We start from the raw sequence: 18009 nt of genomic DNA, 5'->3' as shown, positions 1-18009 counted from the left end.
CCTTGCTTTGAAAAGGCAACCATGGCAGCAGCCAGCAGAGGCTGCTTGGGGGCTTTAAGAATATCAGTCAGTGGAATGTGCTTTGTCCCTGCCAGGGCGAGGGATCAAATTAAAGGCGCACTCGCAGGCTGGGTTGGGCTAACAGAAGGAGAGAAAAAGCAATGCTCCCCTCACCTCTCTCTCAGATACCTTTCAGCCCCCCACCCCAGTGCTTATCTCCCTTTCTCTAATGTCCCCAAGGCTGGGGCTGCGGAATGCAATGACGAGTTAGATAATGACTGTTAAGCAGGCACAAACATCTATTTGAGACTCCAAGGCCCTGTCACCTGAAAAAAGCCCAGAGGAGTGAGCATGGACTGCTACAGCTGCTTAATCCCTTTTTACTACAGATCAGATGATCTCCAACCTGCAACCTGAGGCTTACAACAGGCTACTTGCAGTACCTCGCTTCTGCCATACAGTTTTTAAGTCTCTTATGCAGAGGTGGAGAATCTGTGGTCTTGAGGTCACATGTGGCCTCCTAGATCCTCAAAGTGTGGCCCTTCCACTGAATCCAAACTTCACAGAACAAACTGATTCTATAAAACTTGGACTCAGTCCAAAGCCCACACCTGAGGACTTAGAAGGCCACATGAGGCTGCAGGTTCTCCACCCCTGGTTTAGAGGGATGTATACTGTAATAGGTTTAACACATCTTTCTGAAGAGTAACAGACTAGCTGGTGGTAGTAGTAGTAACAGTTGAGTGCTATAAACTTGAAACAAATATAAAATCTTGAGTTTGAGAAGAATTCATTGCCTCCAAGATGGTGGAGGATTGAACCATTTCAGGATGGGAAGGTAGGTCACACTGAACCTTTCCCATGATGGTCAGTGACAGAACTTGCTGCTCTCTACCTCTCCCCTCCACCATGCAAATTTCCAACTGTGATTCTCATATACTAGTTAACTTGGGCACCCACCAGAAGCCATTGGTGCCGTTGGGAAAATCCAACCCTCAGCCCCTCAAGATCACTGGGTGTCTGTAGGCAGCAGACACCTCAAAGAGGGCAGGCCTGTGTATCAGGGCAGTGACTGATTAAGGGCCTCTTCCCTTTTCAACTCTGGTGGGAAAGAGTAACCAAAAAGCACGGATGGGCTGCAGTCCTCGTCACAAATCTTATTTCATTAGTTTTCCTCCCACCGCTTCCAAATCACCTTGTTTCCTTCTAAACTGTCACCTTCTGGTGGGACCTCAGTGCTTTGACTCTTGGCTCTTCCTCATCCCACACATGCAATTAGCTCTCCATTTACAAGAGGTGACACTCTAGTTCATGTCCTCATCATCCCTCATCTGGACTACTTCAATGGTCCCCTAACTCTTCTCCCTACTCCCTATTTGTGTCTCCTCTCTCCAATCCATCCTCCAAGGATAACAACGTGATTCTTCCTAAATCACAGAACCGTTACCCACCTTACTCCATAACCCTCAGTGGTTTTATTGACACTAGTATCAAATATAACTTCATCTTGTAAAATTTCTATATGTGTGTAAGTTTTATAAAGTATATAATTTTTATGTATTTAAATTTTGTATATGTATGTGTGCGTGTATATATATATACACACGTGTGTGTAAATATGTATGTATGTATGAATATGTCCCAGACTTCGCACAGACCCTTCTCTTGCTCTGTGGCCTAGTTACGTCACTCAAACGACGCTCATGCTGGCAGATCTGGGGTTTCCAGAGGTGGATAGGTCTGCCACGAAGCTACCACTCTACCTCTCTCCAAGTCATAGAGATAACCCTAATTGCATACAAAAATCAATCACAGAGACACTATTAACTCTTAAACAGAAAAGAGCTAAAGGATGAGGCCAAGATGGGAATAGTCAAACATGACCATGACCCAGTAGAAGGCAGTAGTAACAATACAATTAACTCATAAATCTGGATTACGGTCTCTCACCAATGTATGTAATATATTCATGGTTAAACAAATAGGAAAACTCACGACCACTCAGAATTCTGAAATAGAGGCTTTGATGGCCTTGTTGGCATCAGGAACAATCTGCATCTTATCACTTTTTTTTTCAATGCTTCCCTTCTGGTCCTCACCACTTTTCTGGCTGGGCAAAAACTACTCCTTTGTCCAATGAGGCAATGGAATGCTTTTAGCAAAATATAAAACTCAAAAAACAGCACACACACACACACACACACACACACACACATACACACACAGAGTACTTGTTCAGCAAGTAACAAGCAGTTCCCTTAAGCTACCTTATGGCAAAGCAACTCAGGTGGGCTCTCTGGGCAATGCAGACAAGTCCAGCCAGCTCTTCATTCAACAGAATTCTGCTTTTCCCATTCAATTTCTAGCAAAGTAAGATACATAGCTCTAAGCAAAACAGATGGAAAGACTATCTTTCCTTTTCTGTTTCTCCAGCAGTAGACCACAAAAGAAGCAGAGGACACTGTGACAGACATTCCTGCAAAATTCTCCAGCCCCTTCCCAATCCCCACTCCCCAGGCTATGGAAGGCACTGCAAAGCAACCAGCCAGAGAGACTGATCTCCCCACCTGTTAGCTCAGCTGAAGAATTCTCTAAGCTAACTCCACCCCTCTCCAGTTAATCAGCAGGCTCCCAATAAAACAGCTGAAAAATTAGTTGTCTCAGTTGGAAGCAGTTTCCCTTGAAGAGTTTCTAGGTCTTCTTCCTGGCTTCTATGGACTCTTCTTAAATTCAGTTTCCTCTCTTGCTCTGTGTAGCAGGGGTGAGCAACCTACAGCCTCGAGGCCACATGTGACCCCTCTACTTCAAGTGCGGCCCTTTGACTGAATCCAAACTTCACAGAACAAATCCCCTTAATAAAAGGGTTTGTTCTGTAAAACTTGGACTCGGTCAAAGGGCTGCAAAAAAGTACCTAGATGGCCACATGTGTCCTTGAGGCTGCAGGTTCCCTACTCCTGGAGCTCATACTCTAGATTCTTCTGTTTCTGGAACTTCTCTCTAGGGTCTCATGTCTCAAATCCGTGCCTCCTCTTAAGTTGTAATGTCTCTAATTTAGAATGTGAAACCCAACACTTTGATCTTTTAGTCAGGTATGACCCCTGTCCTGAGGCTATCTTCACTTCCAGCTGCTTTCTATCTTGTCCTGTGAAAAGTCACTCAACAACATTTTCTCCCAGAGACCACATTTCTTCATAAGCTGTTTCGATCAGTTGTCCTTACACAAATGGATTTCTGCCTCTTTCTGCAAAAAGATTATTCATACACAAAAGGGGCCATAATTTAAGACACACATCAGACTACCTACTAAAAATTTGTTTTTCTTGGTAGAGGTGTGCAATTAAAAAATGTTTGGAGGCCACTACCCTAGACCAAAGATAACCAAAGAGCCCAAACTTATTGGAATGGAAAGACAATTCCTAATGAAACCTGTCAACTTTTAGTCATTTTAAAAATCACAGATCTGCCTCTTTCCCTCACCATCTGATTTACAAAAAGGGCAATCCCCATGATTATTCCCTGCAGAAAACTTTCCATTTTTAAAGAAGAATTAACAGAATATAAACAGGATCCTGCAAAGACTCATCAGGAAATCTAGATGCTAATTAGCTTGGTTACTGAGATTACTTTAGAGTTAATATGCCATTCAAACAACTTCTTTATTAGATGTGAGTAAAGAGGATTGTGGAAGGAATTCTCCAAGTCTGAAATTGCAATGTTCAATGGTACCTTATATAAATCAACTGGTCCAACACTTTCATTTTATACGTAAAGAAACTGAGGTAGACAGAAATTAAAATGATTGTGCGCCAGGTCAAACAGCTGAAAAAGTAGCAGAGCTGGTACCAAAACTTAGCTGCTATTCATCTTTCCCTCCTACTCCTTTCACTCATACCTCAATTTTAGGGTGAAATATCAGGGGAAAAGTAGGGGAAATTATATAGTAAATCTGGTAGTACATGAATTCTTAAAGTGAAAACCAGGAATTCCCCTATGATATGCTATCTGATAGATATATCTAGATAACAAATGACTAAAATAGATCCACTTAAACTGTGAGATAAGCAGAAAATGTCATCTTTGTATTTCAAAATCAAGTATACTTTGCAGTGCAAACGAAAAAAAAAAATCAAGACTTTCGACTTCACTCACTTGGGTAGACCATGGTGTTTCCCTCCAGTAAGTTTTTTCTATGTGTTATTATTCATCATGAAAAGCTGTGACACAAATTAGAAAAAGGCCATCAGTTTCAGGTATTAAAAGAATTGAGCCAGTCATGAAAGAAGTTGGGTAACATGCAAGTAAAAGTTCTCAAAAGAAATTGAAAGACAGCCCACAGCACTGACATGATGCTTCTTCTCTGAGTTTCTACAGCTCATCGCCATTCAACGAAACATTCTTCTGATGCAGAAAAATGAGAGAAAGGCAGAAGAATTTCAACTAGGATGGTATCTGGAAGCAATGTGTAAAAACCTCTGCTAAAATCCTACGTGAATCTTCTCAAACATTATTTTACATTTTTAAAGTGATTTTTCTGGTCCCTTTTCTTCTTCACAACCTTCAAAACCTTCACAGCTTTTTATTTATAAAATTATTCAACTCAATTCAGATTTAAGGTAGGGAAGCTAAGCAATCTTCTTACACACACATACACACACAAACATACACAACCACACAACTGTCAACAAAAGAGGAGGTTGATTACAAAAGTACCATTCTCATTTCTTGCCTCACAACCTTCAACCAAATGACTTTAGACTTCCCAATCATTCCTTTGGTTCCACTGAGTTATTCTTTGGTAAAAGATATGAAAACCTACCACCACCACCATCATCATCATCGCAACATTAATACCATATATTTTTACAACTCTTTAATTCTTGCAAGGAACATCACAGAAGTTATCTCTCTGGATTCTCACAATCCTATGAGGTAGGTGCTATTATTATCCTCATTTTAAAAATGAGGAAATCAAGAGAATTGAAGAGATTTGCCCAGGATCACACAGCTAGGGAATGTCTAAGGCATGATTTGAACTCAACTCAGCATGATGTCCATTCTACCACTTAGGTGGCTAATAAAAATATTTCATTATTTCTCACCAACGGTTAGGATATCCATGTTATAAATACATAGCTGCTTTTTTAAATCAGAAGTTTCTTCTTGTCACTGCCTTTGCTATAAGGAAAGTTTTCTATTTCTAGTGATTATGTGGCGAAAGAAAAATAAAATGTATGCACCCAGTACAGACTTTGTATAAAATCACACAAATATATCTAAAATGTTTCAACTTCTGTATCACTCCAATTTACATAATTATCAATTTGTCATTCAAAATATTTAAAAATGAATTTCCACAAGTACAAATGACTTTTGGGAATCTTCTAAAAACTCTATATATGAATACATAAAGATATATACTATATATACATATACACTGAATATATTATATATAGTATGCATGTGTATATATATATATATACATATAGCTACATACACACATACATATATGTAGCATATGTGTATATACACACATACACTATGACACTTTTATAAATGGCAATGCATCTTAGGCACATATTTCCAATGATTTCCTAATACTAAGATGGTTTTCACTAGAAACTAGAATAAATTTAAGAACTTAATATAACGGGTTAAGGTTGAGAATTTAGAAACTTGAGTCAGGAAATTCCAAGGCTTAGATTACTTAAAATCCCCTTAATATAGCATTTAGAACAATTTTTGCATTAATTTCCAGAGATTTCTTTTAAGGGGGAAAAGGATAGAGAGTGGGTGAGTGGGAAAGGATTGTGTTTTTACTCCTGAAGGATGTGAAAAATGCTTCACAAACTTTAACCAAAGGCAAAATGTTTTTATTCTGTATACTCTTACTTATAACTCAAAATCCATGTGACTTTAGAAGTACTTTCAGGATTTTTTAAATTCAAATTTGGCTTTGTTTCCTTTCTATTGAAAGTACTATTTCTACTGGGTTTAAAGTTTACAGTTTTAACATCTAGAATTATACAAAGTCACTTTTTGAGAAGGAGAAATAGCTTCCACTGATGTTAACACTAAATGGGATCTAAGGGAAAGACAAACATAACAGACAAAAACCAGTTTCAGTGACTTCTAACAGTCTGTGATTTGTGACAGTGGGAGGGAGAAAGGGTGGCAGTTGGGGGGCGCAGGAGGCATAATACTAAATTCTTTCTGAAGTTCATTTGAGGCTAAAGAGCTGCTGTTTGTCTGGAGGAAAAAATGGCAAGTTTTAAATATCTAATTTTCTTTTTGCTCAGCCTTACCTTTATCTCCTAGAAACAATGGTGGGCATAACACCTCTGAATGATGAAGATTCTTTAAGTGTGAAAATATTTACCCCTGCAAGGCTCAGTTTCCTCATTTGTGAAAAAAAAAAAAGTTAATATCCAAATCATTATTCAGGCTACTGTGAGGTTCAAATCCAATAATATATGTCAAGCCCTCTGTTAACTTTAAAATCTGATGACATAAATTATTTATGATCCTATCTGTGTGTGAGTCTGGCCAAGTCACGATCTCTCTGGCCTCAGTTTCCTCATTTGCAAAGTGAGTTAGAATAATCTTCCAAAATTCCTTTCAGCTCTAAATCTCCAATTGAGAGTATTCAACATACAGAATCTAAAGACCCCTTGAAAACAGCTAACTTCACTTTTCCAAATACAAAAAGTAATTCGTCAGCCCAATAAAAACTTTCTTAGAAACTTATGATGGCATTACCGCCATGGAAATTTAAGAAACTTACTCTTACAAATAGTAAATGTGAAATAAGAGTTGAATGCCCATACTTTGATATGCTTTTGACAAAAACTGTACTGAAGAATTATGCCCAAAGTGTCTTTCAGAAGGTACATACATTAATACCTAGTTTTCCCCACAGTTTGAGTCATGGCTATGTTTTATAATCATCTGCCATGAATTACTAAATTGAAACCAAGAAGAGCTATATGGCTACCAGGAGACAAATGTGGTTCTGAATCTTTCATGTTATTGGGGGTGGGGGAAATCCCATATTTATTCATAACCAACAAAACAGTTATCCTTCCACATTCTCCCCTTTCCCTCAAATTAATGACAGACCCTGGGTCTACTTATATACATTCAGAAAAGAGCCTGGAAAAAATTCTGTAGAAATGCAGAATTAGTTTTTAAATTAAAGGATCCTCTCCCCACCCCAAGGCGGGGGGAGTGGGTGGGGGGGTAAGGGAGAGAGTTTTTTTCCTTCCCCAAGAAGACATATTGATTTTTAAAAAGATTATTACATTGGAAAGACCCTGAGGAGATCAAATAAAAAACAATAATCTTGAAGAACCATTTCAAAACATTCAGCAGTAGATTGCTTTTGGTTACAAAAAATGGGAGGTACCAGGACTTACAAGTTCATTGAAATCCTCTACTTATCTCAGTAAAGAATTTCAACACCTTCCTCTCCAAATGCTTGCTCGGAACTTAAATAATTTAATGTCCATTTTCTTTTTCCTTTGACTTTCCACTCTGGAGGTGTGAAGGAGCCATGAAATAGGAGGGGAGGGCCCCCCCCCCCAAAAAAAAACAGGCTCAGGGTGGAAAGTGGTAGCTGGGCATGGGCATTAAAATAATACAAGATCAAAGATTGAGGACCACAAAGGGCCTTAGAGGCCTTAGGGTCTGCCCCCTTTCCCCACCTCTCCCCTGTTTTAGACAAAAGGTCCAAAGTCACAAAAGTGTTAAGCAGCAGTGGTAGATTTGAATCCAGGATCTCAGGCTTCACCACTGTATCATACTGCATCAGTCCCTGAATAATTTAGAGTTGACTACAATGCTAAGCTCCAGTTCCCCCAAAACTAAAAAAAAAAAACAAACCAACTTCACTTCTATAAAATGTATATAGTCACTCAAACTTAGATTCCTGAGCAAATCATTTTTATCATTTTTCAATAGCTTAAAAAAAAGATATCCTGGAGGATGAGATAATCTAAAGTCATCATGATCTATTTATCATATTAAATGTTTTCATATTGAATGTTAAAAACCCATCTTTGCCTCTTGGAAGCACATAAGGGAAGTCAATGAGCAATGAACATGCATTCTTTCAGGACCTCTTGGAAAAAGACTGCACCTCAGAGTCACAGAGGGGAGACGGACAAATGTTACATAAAGTGGTAAACCATACTGCTACCAAAGGAATTCCCCCCATACCACATTTTAAGGAAACCTTTTCAGATGCTGAAGTTATACCATAACTAGTTCAAGATGTTCCCACTGACAGCTAACATGGGAGAAAAGACTTTCAGCTACCAAGTACATTTTTCTACTACCTTTCCTGGCCCTTAAATATCTCTCCTCCACTTTCCTCCATTTTCCTGATCCCCTCCTTCCACCATCCTTCATTTAGTTCTTAGACTCCATGTTGTCCAAAACTATACCATTCTAATTTTATTTTCAGAACAGTTTGTAGTAACATACAGGCACACACATGGGTCCTGTGCTGTCTTCCTAGCCTGGCTTTACTCCTTCCCATCAATCTCCCACCCAATGAGGTGGTAGTGGGAGGTCTGAATGACATTTCCACAGTGAATGCTTGCAGTTATATTTCAAAACACCTAACTACCCTGTTGCCATAGGAGCAATATTATGAAGCTTATTTTGGTTGTGCTAAATGATCACGTTTCATTTGTGATTGAAGGCCTCCTCCAAATATGTACACTTAAATGTAACATTTAATCATGCATAGATTCCATGAGCCACATTAAAATCAATTACAGTGATAACCAGATGGGGATAAATGTTCATACTGCTGGATGAGTAAATGTTGTGGGGAGGGTCAGATCGGTCATAACAGAGAAAGCAGATGAATGGTTGGTATCCCTCCCTACACACATGCTTGAACACAGAACATCCCCCATGAATGATAATATCCACTAGAAACTTAAACACACCCAAAGGCAGAATTAAACATGATAGAATTTATTACTTATAATGTCGTTCATTTTCTGTATGTATTTTATTAACAAATGAATAACCAAATAAAGGATAGTTAGACTTGATAGAATGCAAAAAATTCCACCGAGACCCAGTAGGACACATTTTAAAGTAATTCAAACAAGTATTTCCAAATAGATGAGTAAAACTGAAAGGGACAGGGAGACCTGATCATTAAGTGGGAGAATGGGATCTACTAAAACATGAGGTTTCAAACATGATGCAAGGAGTCATTTATGCATTACTATCACAAATCAGTAGTTGGATGAATAACCTAGCTACAAACTTCTTACTTTCCATCATTACCAAAAGACTGGAGGACTTAAGCATTCATGTACTTTGGACAAGCAAGCAGAATTTTTCCAGGTGTTCAGTCAGCCACACCTTAAATAAAATCAATTGTGATATACAATAGGTTGTAACACATTCTTTCTGATTTGCTGGCGAGCCCTACCTTTAATAGGAATGCTTATCTTAAAAGTCTTTTTTTAATTGCTTCTCTTATTAGACATTTCCGGTCTTCCCCTCCCCCCCACCAAATTTAGTCACACAAAAGTCTTGAGTTCTACTTCTTTAAAAAGCATGGTTTAGATCATTTTCCAAGGTTGGGGGTTGGAGGGCTGGGGAGAGGGGAGGAGAAAGGGAGGGAAGGTAAAGTTTATTCTCTTTCCTGACCCTTCTTCTCTCAAAGCAACTTGGTTAATACTTGGTATATTATACAGATTATATATTATATAAATAACATATTATAAATATAGCTGTGATACCATCTATAAGACATCATCTTACATGGATAATTATCTTTCTAGAAAAAGTCCTTGAAAAGTACATTTCTCTAATAGAAGAGCCTTTATTTCACATTAAACTTTTCAATTTTAGTTACTGTAAGAAAAGAAAAGCACACAAATGCACATCCCTGCCACACAAACCAATCTCTCATTTTTGTTATTATAACTTTTATGTGTTAAGCACACACAATTTAAAAAACTTAAATCCAAAATGGAACAGGCACAAAATATTTTTGCATTTAATATTTTAGTTTTTATTATGTAAATAGGGATCACGTGATTATGCCTACCGACCAATAAGAAAGTATACCCATCATTCTTATTCTCTTTTCCTCTTTATAACCAACTATTTTGGCATAACCATTCATAAGAAACCAAATATCAACGTAAAATACAATAATGTATTTTCTTACAGCATTTGAAAGAGCTGTTAATTATATAACATTATATATCCAGATAAGGCTTATTTTTCTCTAGAAACCTTAAACGTTTTATGTTAATTAAGAGAGAAAGGAAAAAAAAGAGAGAGGGGGGAGAGAGAGACACAGTAAGGGAGAGAGAGGGAAAAGAAAGAGAAAGGAAGGGGAAGGAGCATTAAGCTTAACATTCTAAAAGGAGATGACTTAGGCAGGGGGAAAAAAAAACACCCTTTTGGGTCTAGCCGAAGCCTCATATTCACAAATTAGAACAATTCTGAAATTCAAACATTGTTAAAAAAAACTACTCTCACATCACAATCTGTTAATCAAAACTAAAATAAATTTATTCAAATACTTTATTTGATTTCTTATTTTGGTAAAGATTTTCATTAGAAACTTTCATGTAAAGAGGGTATTAAATAGGCTAACCCTAAAGAAAAACACCCCTACCGGTATATTACATATTAGTTAGGGCGGATGGAAATATGTACATAGATAATGCTTTTGCTACCATGCTACAGAAAAATTAATTTGCTTATCAACTATTTTTTCCACTCTTTAAAATCATCTCCTTGCTTTAAATATACTCAAACTAAAACAAGAAACACAGTTGAATTTTTCTTAATTGCCTGATTTTCTTCCCAGATATTATTTTATATTTTTGCACTACCCTTGAAAAAATTCCTCCACTGTGCTTTTGTGTTCTTGGCTTCTACAGAGTTATTAGGAATCTGCAAACAATTTTACAATTCTAACATGCACCAGATGATATCCATTAGTAGGCAATGCCATTTTTTTTTACTTACCCATTCTGGATAAAGCATTATTTCCTGGGAACAATGCTGCAGCTTCCGTTAGCTAAAAACTCCCTCTTCACAACTAGATAAATCTTCACAAGTAGATAAAAAGCTTTGTTTCAGATCCTTTGGAACTCTCCCCTCCACCCCCCTTCTACAGAAGTCCTCCAAAGTAAGAAGCTATCAGCATTTCATTCCTGTGACAAAACAAAGGAGAAAAAAAAAAGGAATAAGTCCACACAAGTTCCTGGCAAAGATTTTAAACTGCATTCTTCTAAGTTTAATCAGTAAACAATCTTAAAGTGACAGTTACCAGTTCATAAAAGCCAGAGATTAATCCAATCAGCAGCCACTGGCTTCCTTGCATACCACTGGCCTGGTCAATCAGCAGCACTGATAACTTTTTATCACATGTTGCTGAATCACCCTATTCTGAAAGTTACAACATACGTGTAACTGACGACTGGAGGAGAGTGAGCTTCAGTTAAGCTCCAGCTCAGGGAGTTCTTATAGAGAACCGCCAATTAGCTGATGACCAATCACAGCCTGCATCCAGTACCTCAGTCACATGATAGGGCAAGTCCCCATTACTGCAAAATTTCTGAATTACTGGGGTTACACAAAGGACACTCAATGGGGAGGGGCTGGGGAAAGAGTAAACTCAAATAGAAAACGCCCAGGCTGAGGCAGCGAGTCCTATAAAGCAGGAAACACCCTAGCCTCACACAGACATAGATACATTCACAACTAGCCCTAAGAGGGATGTCTGGCACATGTTAAATTAATCCCTGGGCAAGAGACTGGGTTTATAAATCTGCTACAGAAATAAACTCATTCCACTAGTTCCCTTTCCCCTCCCTCTTTACAATGTGTCTAAAATTTTAGTTTCCAAAAACATTAAATGAAAAAGGAATGATTTCCCCATAACATTAGTTTTACTATAATGCTCTCCCCTCCTTGCCCCCATTTTTGATTTCTAAAAGGATATTATGTCAAATGTAGATTTTTCAGTTAGAAGTATTTATTTCAAATTGCTATTATAAATCAGGTAAAAATTACTGGGACCAATCAGTACAGTACTGTAGTACTAGTTACATCACAAAAACAATTCTGAACTTCTCAAGTCTGGAAGAAAAATTCATTACAATAACGAACTCTTACCCCTTTTAAGTTAAAACAATTTTTAAAAAAATGAACTCCCTCCAACTTATCAAATATTTTAAAGATCTGTTCTAGGTTTAAAAAAAAGGACATTTGAATCTTCCCCAAATCAGTGTTTCTTAATGAATTTTAGTTTTTCTCATTCTATTTTCAAGCCACTGAATATGACTGATTTAAAAAAACTACTCCTGCTTCATCTTTCACGTCTGGGAGAGTTACATTTTGATCACAAAGCCACAGTAGCTGTTTTTCTTTAAGTAACAAGAGAAAGAATCCTGGTGGCTACTTGCCATTCCCAATTTATGGCAGTAAGCGCATGTCAGGAAAACCAGCCATGATCACCCTAGTTCCCTAAACCCCACCCCTTTGCTTCTCAGAACTAGGGTGTGTTTTTTTTTTTTAAGAAATGGGGTGAAAGGGCCCATGTAGACAGGATTCAGTCATACTATTACACAGTGACCATGGTTGATCCCAGAAATATAGTGAAAGTTACAGATAGTAAAGTCTAAATATAGACATTTCATTTGAAAATCTATTCTGATTAGTTTCCTACAACTGGATAATATACCGAATCAAGTCTTAGAATTGGTTTGAAAGTTATACATTTTTTCTCACTGCAAAACAGCTAAGTCAATTTTACAAGTGAGGAGACAATTAAAATTTCTACTTTATATATCACCATTAAGTAGATTTTACATATGAAATCTAAATTACTACGTTAAAGCAACATTTCTGATCACCAGTTAAATGGTTTAATGATTGAATCCTTTGGAAACCGTCCTTCTACATTTCATTCTCTCCTAGTTTAAAAATTACAACCCTAACCTTTTCATTTCATACTTTGCTGCATTTTAAAAATAGAATTAAAAACTAGGAAACTTTCCTTGAGTTATTTAATTTCTTTACAATAGGCACCTAGGTAACACATTCTAGAAACATGTAATTACTCTCTCCCTAAGGAGCCACTGTGGTACCGTAGGAAAAGCACTGGTTCTGAAGTCAGATGTCATAGGTTCAAATTCTGTCTCTAACTGTTTACTACATATATGATCCGGGGCAACTGATTTAGCTGTTTCCAAATCTGCAAAATAAAAGGGTTATCTAGACTGTCTTTGAGATTCCTTCTAGTTCTAAATCATCAGCCTTCCTCACTTCTAGTTTTGAATTACTGGACAAAATATGCTGGGGATAATAATAAATTACTTCATATGCTACATTTTCTTGGTTTTTATCACCTCTATACATAAGTTTTTCATGTTTTTTTTTTTAAGCTAAAATGGCCTTAATAACACTGAAACCACCCTAATAGTGTGATGTCAGAGCTCTCCTATTCAGCACCTGGGATAAGTCAAATTCTTTGAATGCAAAAGCAATTCCTTTGGAATACACTGGCAAAACCTGTATTAGCTCTCTTTCAGGCCACCAAAGGTGTTACTTAGGGGAATTACTGCTTAACTACATTAAAGTAGTGGTGGTGGCTCAAGAGTTAACTATGAATTCCAATTGTTCCTAAGAGACAAGTCTATAAGTAGCTTATAATTCTGGTTAATTCTGTACCTTTGTCGAACCTAATTTAGATTTTTAGGTCCCAGAGGGTTTGTTTGTTTGTTTATTTTTTCCCCCAGGAAGTAGTAAGGATAATGGAAGTCATGTTGTGGGTTTTGCTTTTGTATTCAGAATAGCTCTTACAAAAACAGATACAACCACACACCCAGTCATGAAAACTTCAAATAATGCAGGGAAAGATATTCTAACCTCAGCAAGCTTTATGATTCACAAAACTAAAATTTATAATCAAGTACAGCTTGATCTTTGACAATTCTAATTTACTGCATTTACTTCCATAATTTTCCTTGGATCTGTTCTTCCCCTCCTTTAGTTAACATTAACACTAGTGGGAAGAAACTATAAGTTACAAATTGCTACCAGTTGCCATGCTAATACTTGAATGCTATGGCTAGAAGCAAAATTTGCCTATGAGGACCCTCTGAAGGCTTGGTCATAGCAGTTAATTCTGTTATCTCTTTCAGCACTCCTATGCTTTTCAATTTCAGTAAAGTTAAGTCCTTTCCCAAGATCAAGCCTTTGGAGTATCAATTAACACTTATTAAGTACCTACTATAAGTCAGGCACTGTGTTAGGCACTGATGATACAAAAGGAGGCAAAAGACAGTCCCTGCCCTCAAGGAACTCAAAGTCTAATCAACAAGCATGCAAATATGTACAGACAAGCTCTATAGAGGATAGAGACAGAGAAAAATAGAGGGAGAGGAAAAAAAAGATGGAAAGACGAAGGGTTGGGAAAGGCTTCCTGTAGAAAATGGGATTTTAGCAGGGACTTCAAAGAAGCCAGGGAATCCAGGAGGTTAGAGATGAGGAGGGAGAGCATTCCAGGCATGGAATCCAGAGAAAATGCCTGGAGCTGAGAGATGGAGTGTCTTGTTTGTGGAACAAGCAAAGATGTCAGTGACACGGGATTGGAGAGTATGCCCCTGGGAGTAAAGAATAGGAAGGCTGAGAAGATAAGAAACGGCTAGGTTATGAAGTATTTTAAATGCTGGAGGATTTCTATTTGATGCTAGAGGCAACTGAGCAACACTGGAGTATTGACATGACTAGACCTGCACTTTAGGAAACTCACTTTGATGGCTGAATGGAGGATGGATTGGAGTCCAGAAAGACCACCAGCAGGCTATTGCAATTGTCTAAGTATGAGGACCTTTACCAGAGTGATGACAGTATCAGAGGAGGGAATGGGCATATTTGAGAGTTGCAAAGAAATAGGCAGACCCTAGCAAGAGACTGGATATAAGGAGTGAGACATAGTGAGGAATCCAGGATGACTCTTAGGTTGTGAGCCTGAGGGACTAGGAGGATGGTGGTGCCCTCTCTAGTAATAAGGCGGAGGTGGAGAGGGTTTTGGGGAAAAGACAATTAATTCAGCGTTGGACATGTCTACTGTACATCCAGTTTGAGATGTCTGAAAGATGACTGGAGATGTGAGATTGGTAGTCAGCAATGAGGTTAGGGCAGGTAAATTTTAGAACAGCCAGCATAGACAGGGTCATTTAAATCCATGGAGCTGATGTGATCACCAAGTAAAATAATACTGATGGAGAAGAAAAGACAAGAAACGAAGGAAGAACCCTATGGGATACCTATGAATGAAGAACAAGACCTAGATAAGGAAGCAGAAAAGGATACAATGTGAAAGAGCAGTCGGATAGGTAGCAGGAGAACCAGGAGATGGAGTCCTGAGAACTCATAGAGAAGAGACTTATCAAGGAGGAGAGAGAGTGACCAACAATGTCAAAGGCTACTGATAGGTCCAAGAGAATAGGATTGCTAAAAACCAGTTATCCAGAGAAAAAAATAATGTGGAAAGAAAAATAATTCCCTATTTTCTTCATATATAAAGGAGAAAAAGTTGATGTAGAAGAGAGCAACATATAAAAGTGGCATAAATCAGCTAAATGAAAAATTGTTTAGAAGCAGCTAAGGTGGGAGAGGGCAAGATCTAAGGTCAAATGAGATAATACTGGTAAAGCACAGTGCCTGCATATGGTAAGTGCTTAATAAATGCTTGTTTCCTTCCTCCCTTTATTTACTTTATAAAATGATTACACCTCCCACTGACTCATACCCAAAATACTTCAATCAATAGGCAAATTCTAAATAACCTAAGAATTTAATTTGAATTACAAAAAGTTAATTCACATAATACATTTCAAGAACATGTTTTACTGAGGCATAAATGGTTAACATATGAGACTCACATCTGTACATAACATTTTATTTAGTAATTAAACTAGGTACTTCTTCAACATAGTGATTAATCTAGATATTCGTTTCATTTTGTAATTCATCAACGACCTAAAGAAAGCTACATTAATAAGCACAGAGATTATAATTTTGCAATTATACAGATTTCTATTAAAATAATAATTTCAAAAGTATTAATTAAAAAACACACTACAAAATATCCATCACAGCACATTTCCTATTGTACAATCCAGCCTTCAGAGAACTTTAAGTCCATTTGGAGAATGAAGTAAGACATATAAGTATAAATAAGCATAGTACATATTATTACTAATAATATTACATATTAATAATAATAATGTGTACATATTATTTGGGAATTATTTTTATCAGTGATAATAATGATGCTGATAGTACTGAGGGTTAAGATTTTTCAAAATTCTTCCTAAATATTATTTCATACTAGCCTTACAACAACCCAGCGGAGCAGGGGCTACTATTACCCCTATTTTAACAGGTAAGGAATCAGTCACAGAGAGGTTAAGTGACTTGCATGGTCATACAGCTAGTAAGAATAGAGGTTACATTTAACTCAGGACTTCCTGACTATAGGTCCAGCGCTCCACCCACTACATCAGTCAGCCAGCTGCCTCATAGCTGAGTCATTCATAAATTGCCATTTATGAACGTGGAAAACCCAATTCCTTATGTTTTATCATTTGAATCCTTTTTTCCCCTTCATGACAATCATCTGTTTCACTATTAAAAAAAAATAGTCTCAGTGATTTAAACACTTGGTTTTACTAATGGGAACTGTTTAATTCTTCAAAATCTTCTAGTTTTTCATAAAAATGTGTGTATCTATATACACACATATATAAATGTGTATGTGTGTGTGTGTGTGTGTGTGTGTGTGTGTGTGTGTGTGTATAAAATCTTACGGAGACTAAGCCACAGGAGACAAGGAAGAAATGATCTATAACATCCTTATTACTTGTATGATTTGAGATCTAGTTGTACAGTTTAGTGAGCAAAAGGTCTTACTTTTTTCTTCCCCCGCCCATTTTTAAGAACACACTGACTCAGTTTTAGTCTTCAATGACAGATGAATATATAGTGGGTGGGGGTGGTTAAGGGGGTGGGCTGGGTAGGAGAAAAGGAGGATGGAGAAGACGGTTGGGAACCAAGAGCTGAATCATAGCCATGTGAGTAATATCAGGGTGGTTTTTTTCTTGCTAAGGGTATGAATCAAATTAAGTTTGTTTTCCTGTGGGTGAAGGGAGACTATAATAGCATGAATCAGAGCAATTATCAAATATGTCCCACAAACTAAAAATTAATTACAATCACTGCCTTCTCTCAAATTTCTGCCAGAAGATGCTGGGGACCTTTTGTTAATCAATATAAGCTTTATAAAACATTCTAAAAGTCTGAACTTTTCAAATATCACCCCTCCTTTACTTTTTTTCCCCTGTTGTTTATTAATATCTCAGAAACAGGAATTTATTGAGATATTTTTATGAAGATACATGTTTTATATTCCATTAGGATCGTACAATGAATGACTTCTGCTAGGTAGGTTCTGGGATAAAATTGCAGTTGAGATAAGGTACAATCCAGCCTTCAGAGAACTTACAGTCCATTTGGAGAATGAAGTAAGACACACAAGTATAAATAACCATAGTATGTAATATTACTTGATAAGGAACAAAAATACCCTGAGTAATGATGGGAATGCACCAGGTTACAATTTATTTTGCCACCAGCCACGTGATCAAAGCATGGGGAAGTGTTGCTACTAAAAACAAGGACAAGAATTATGGATTTTGCCCCAAGAACATTCCAGTACAAATACTCAACATTCATGTGCACACACGCAAAGTGATGGATTATAATTATAAAAACTTTGAATGCAAATGAAAAAGTCACCTGAAAGACTTTTCCAAATGTGTTTCATGTTGAAGAAAATGAACGCCCATTTGTCAATGGTTTATGGCAGGAGTCACCAAACTATAGCTTGGGGACCGGTCAGCCTGTGCCATCTCCTAAGGCCTTTGAGCTAAGAACTGTTTTAATATTTTTTTA

At 37.3% G+C, this 18009-nt stretch overlaps 1 long non-coding RNA gene across 3 annotated transcripts in view; it reads right to left on the bottom strand.

Moving 5' to 3' along the window:
* LOC140507134 (uncharacterized) overlaps nucleotides 1-18009 on the bottom strand; it is a 142143-nt gene that overhangs the window by 22595 nt on the left and 101539 nt on the right. For 2 of the 3 annotated variants that reach the window (XR_011968204.1, XR_011968206.1), the window contains one exon: nucleotides 40-11198. This is a non-coding gene — a long non-coding RNA (uncharacterized lncRNA). Of the gene's footprint in view, nucleotides 1-39; nucleotides 11199-18009 lie in introns of those variants that run through there. The other variant, XR_011968205.1, reaches the window with a different exon arrangement.

Source organism: Notamacropus eugenii, chromosome 5 (genome assembly GCF_028372415.1).
Source record: "Notamacropus eugenii isolate mMacEug1 chromosome 5, mMacEug1.pri_v2, whole genome shotgun sequence".
Classification (NCBI taxonomy): Eukaryota; Metazoa; Chordata; class Mammalia; order Diprotodontia; family Macropodidae; genus Notamacropus; species Notamacropus eugenii.
The sequence above is the reverse complement of the archived record's forward strand: the minus strand, read 5'-3'. Positions and strand labels throughout refer to the sequence as shown.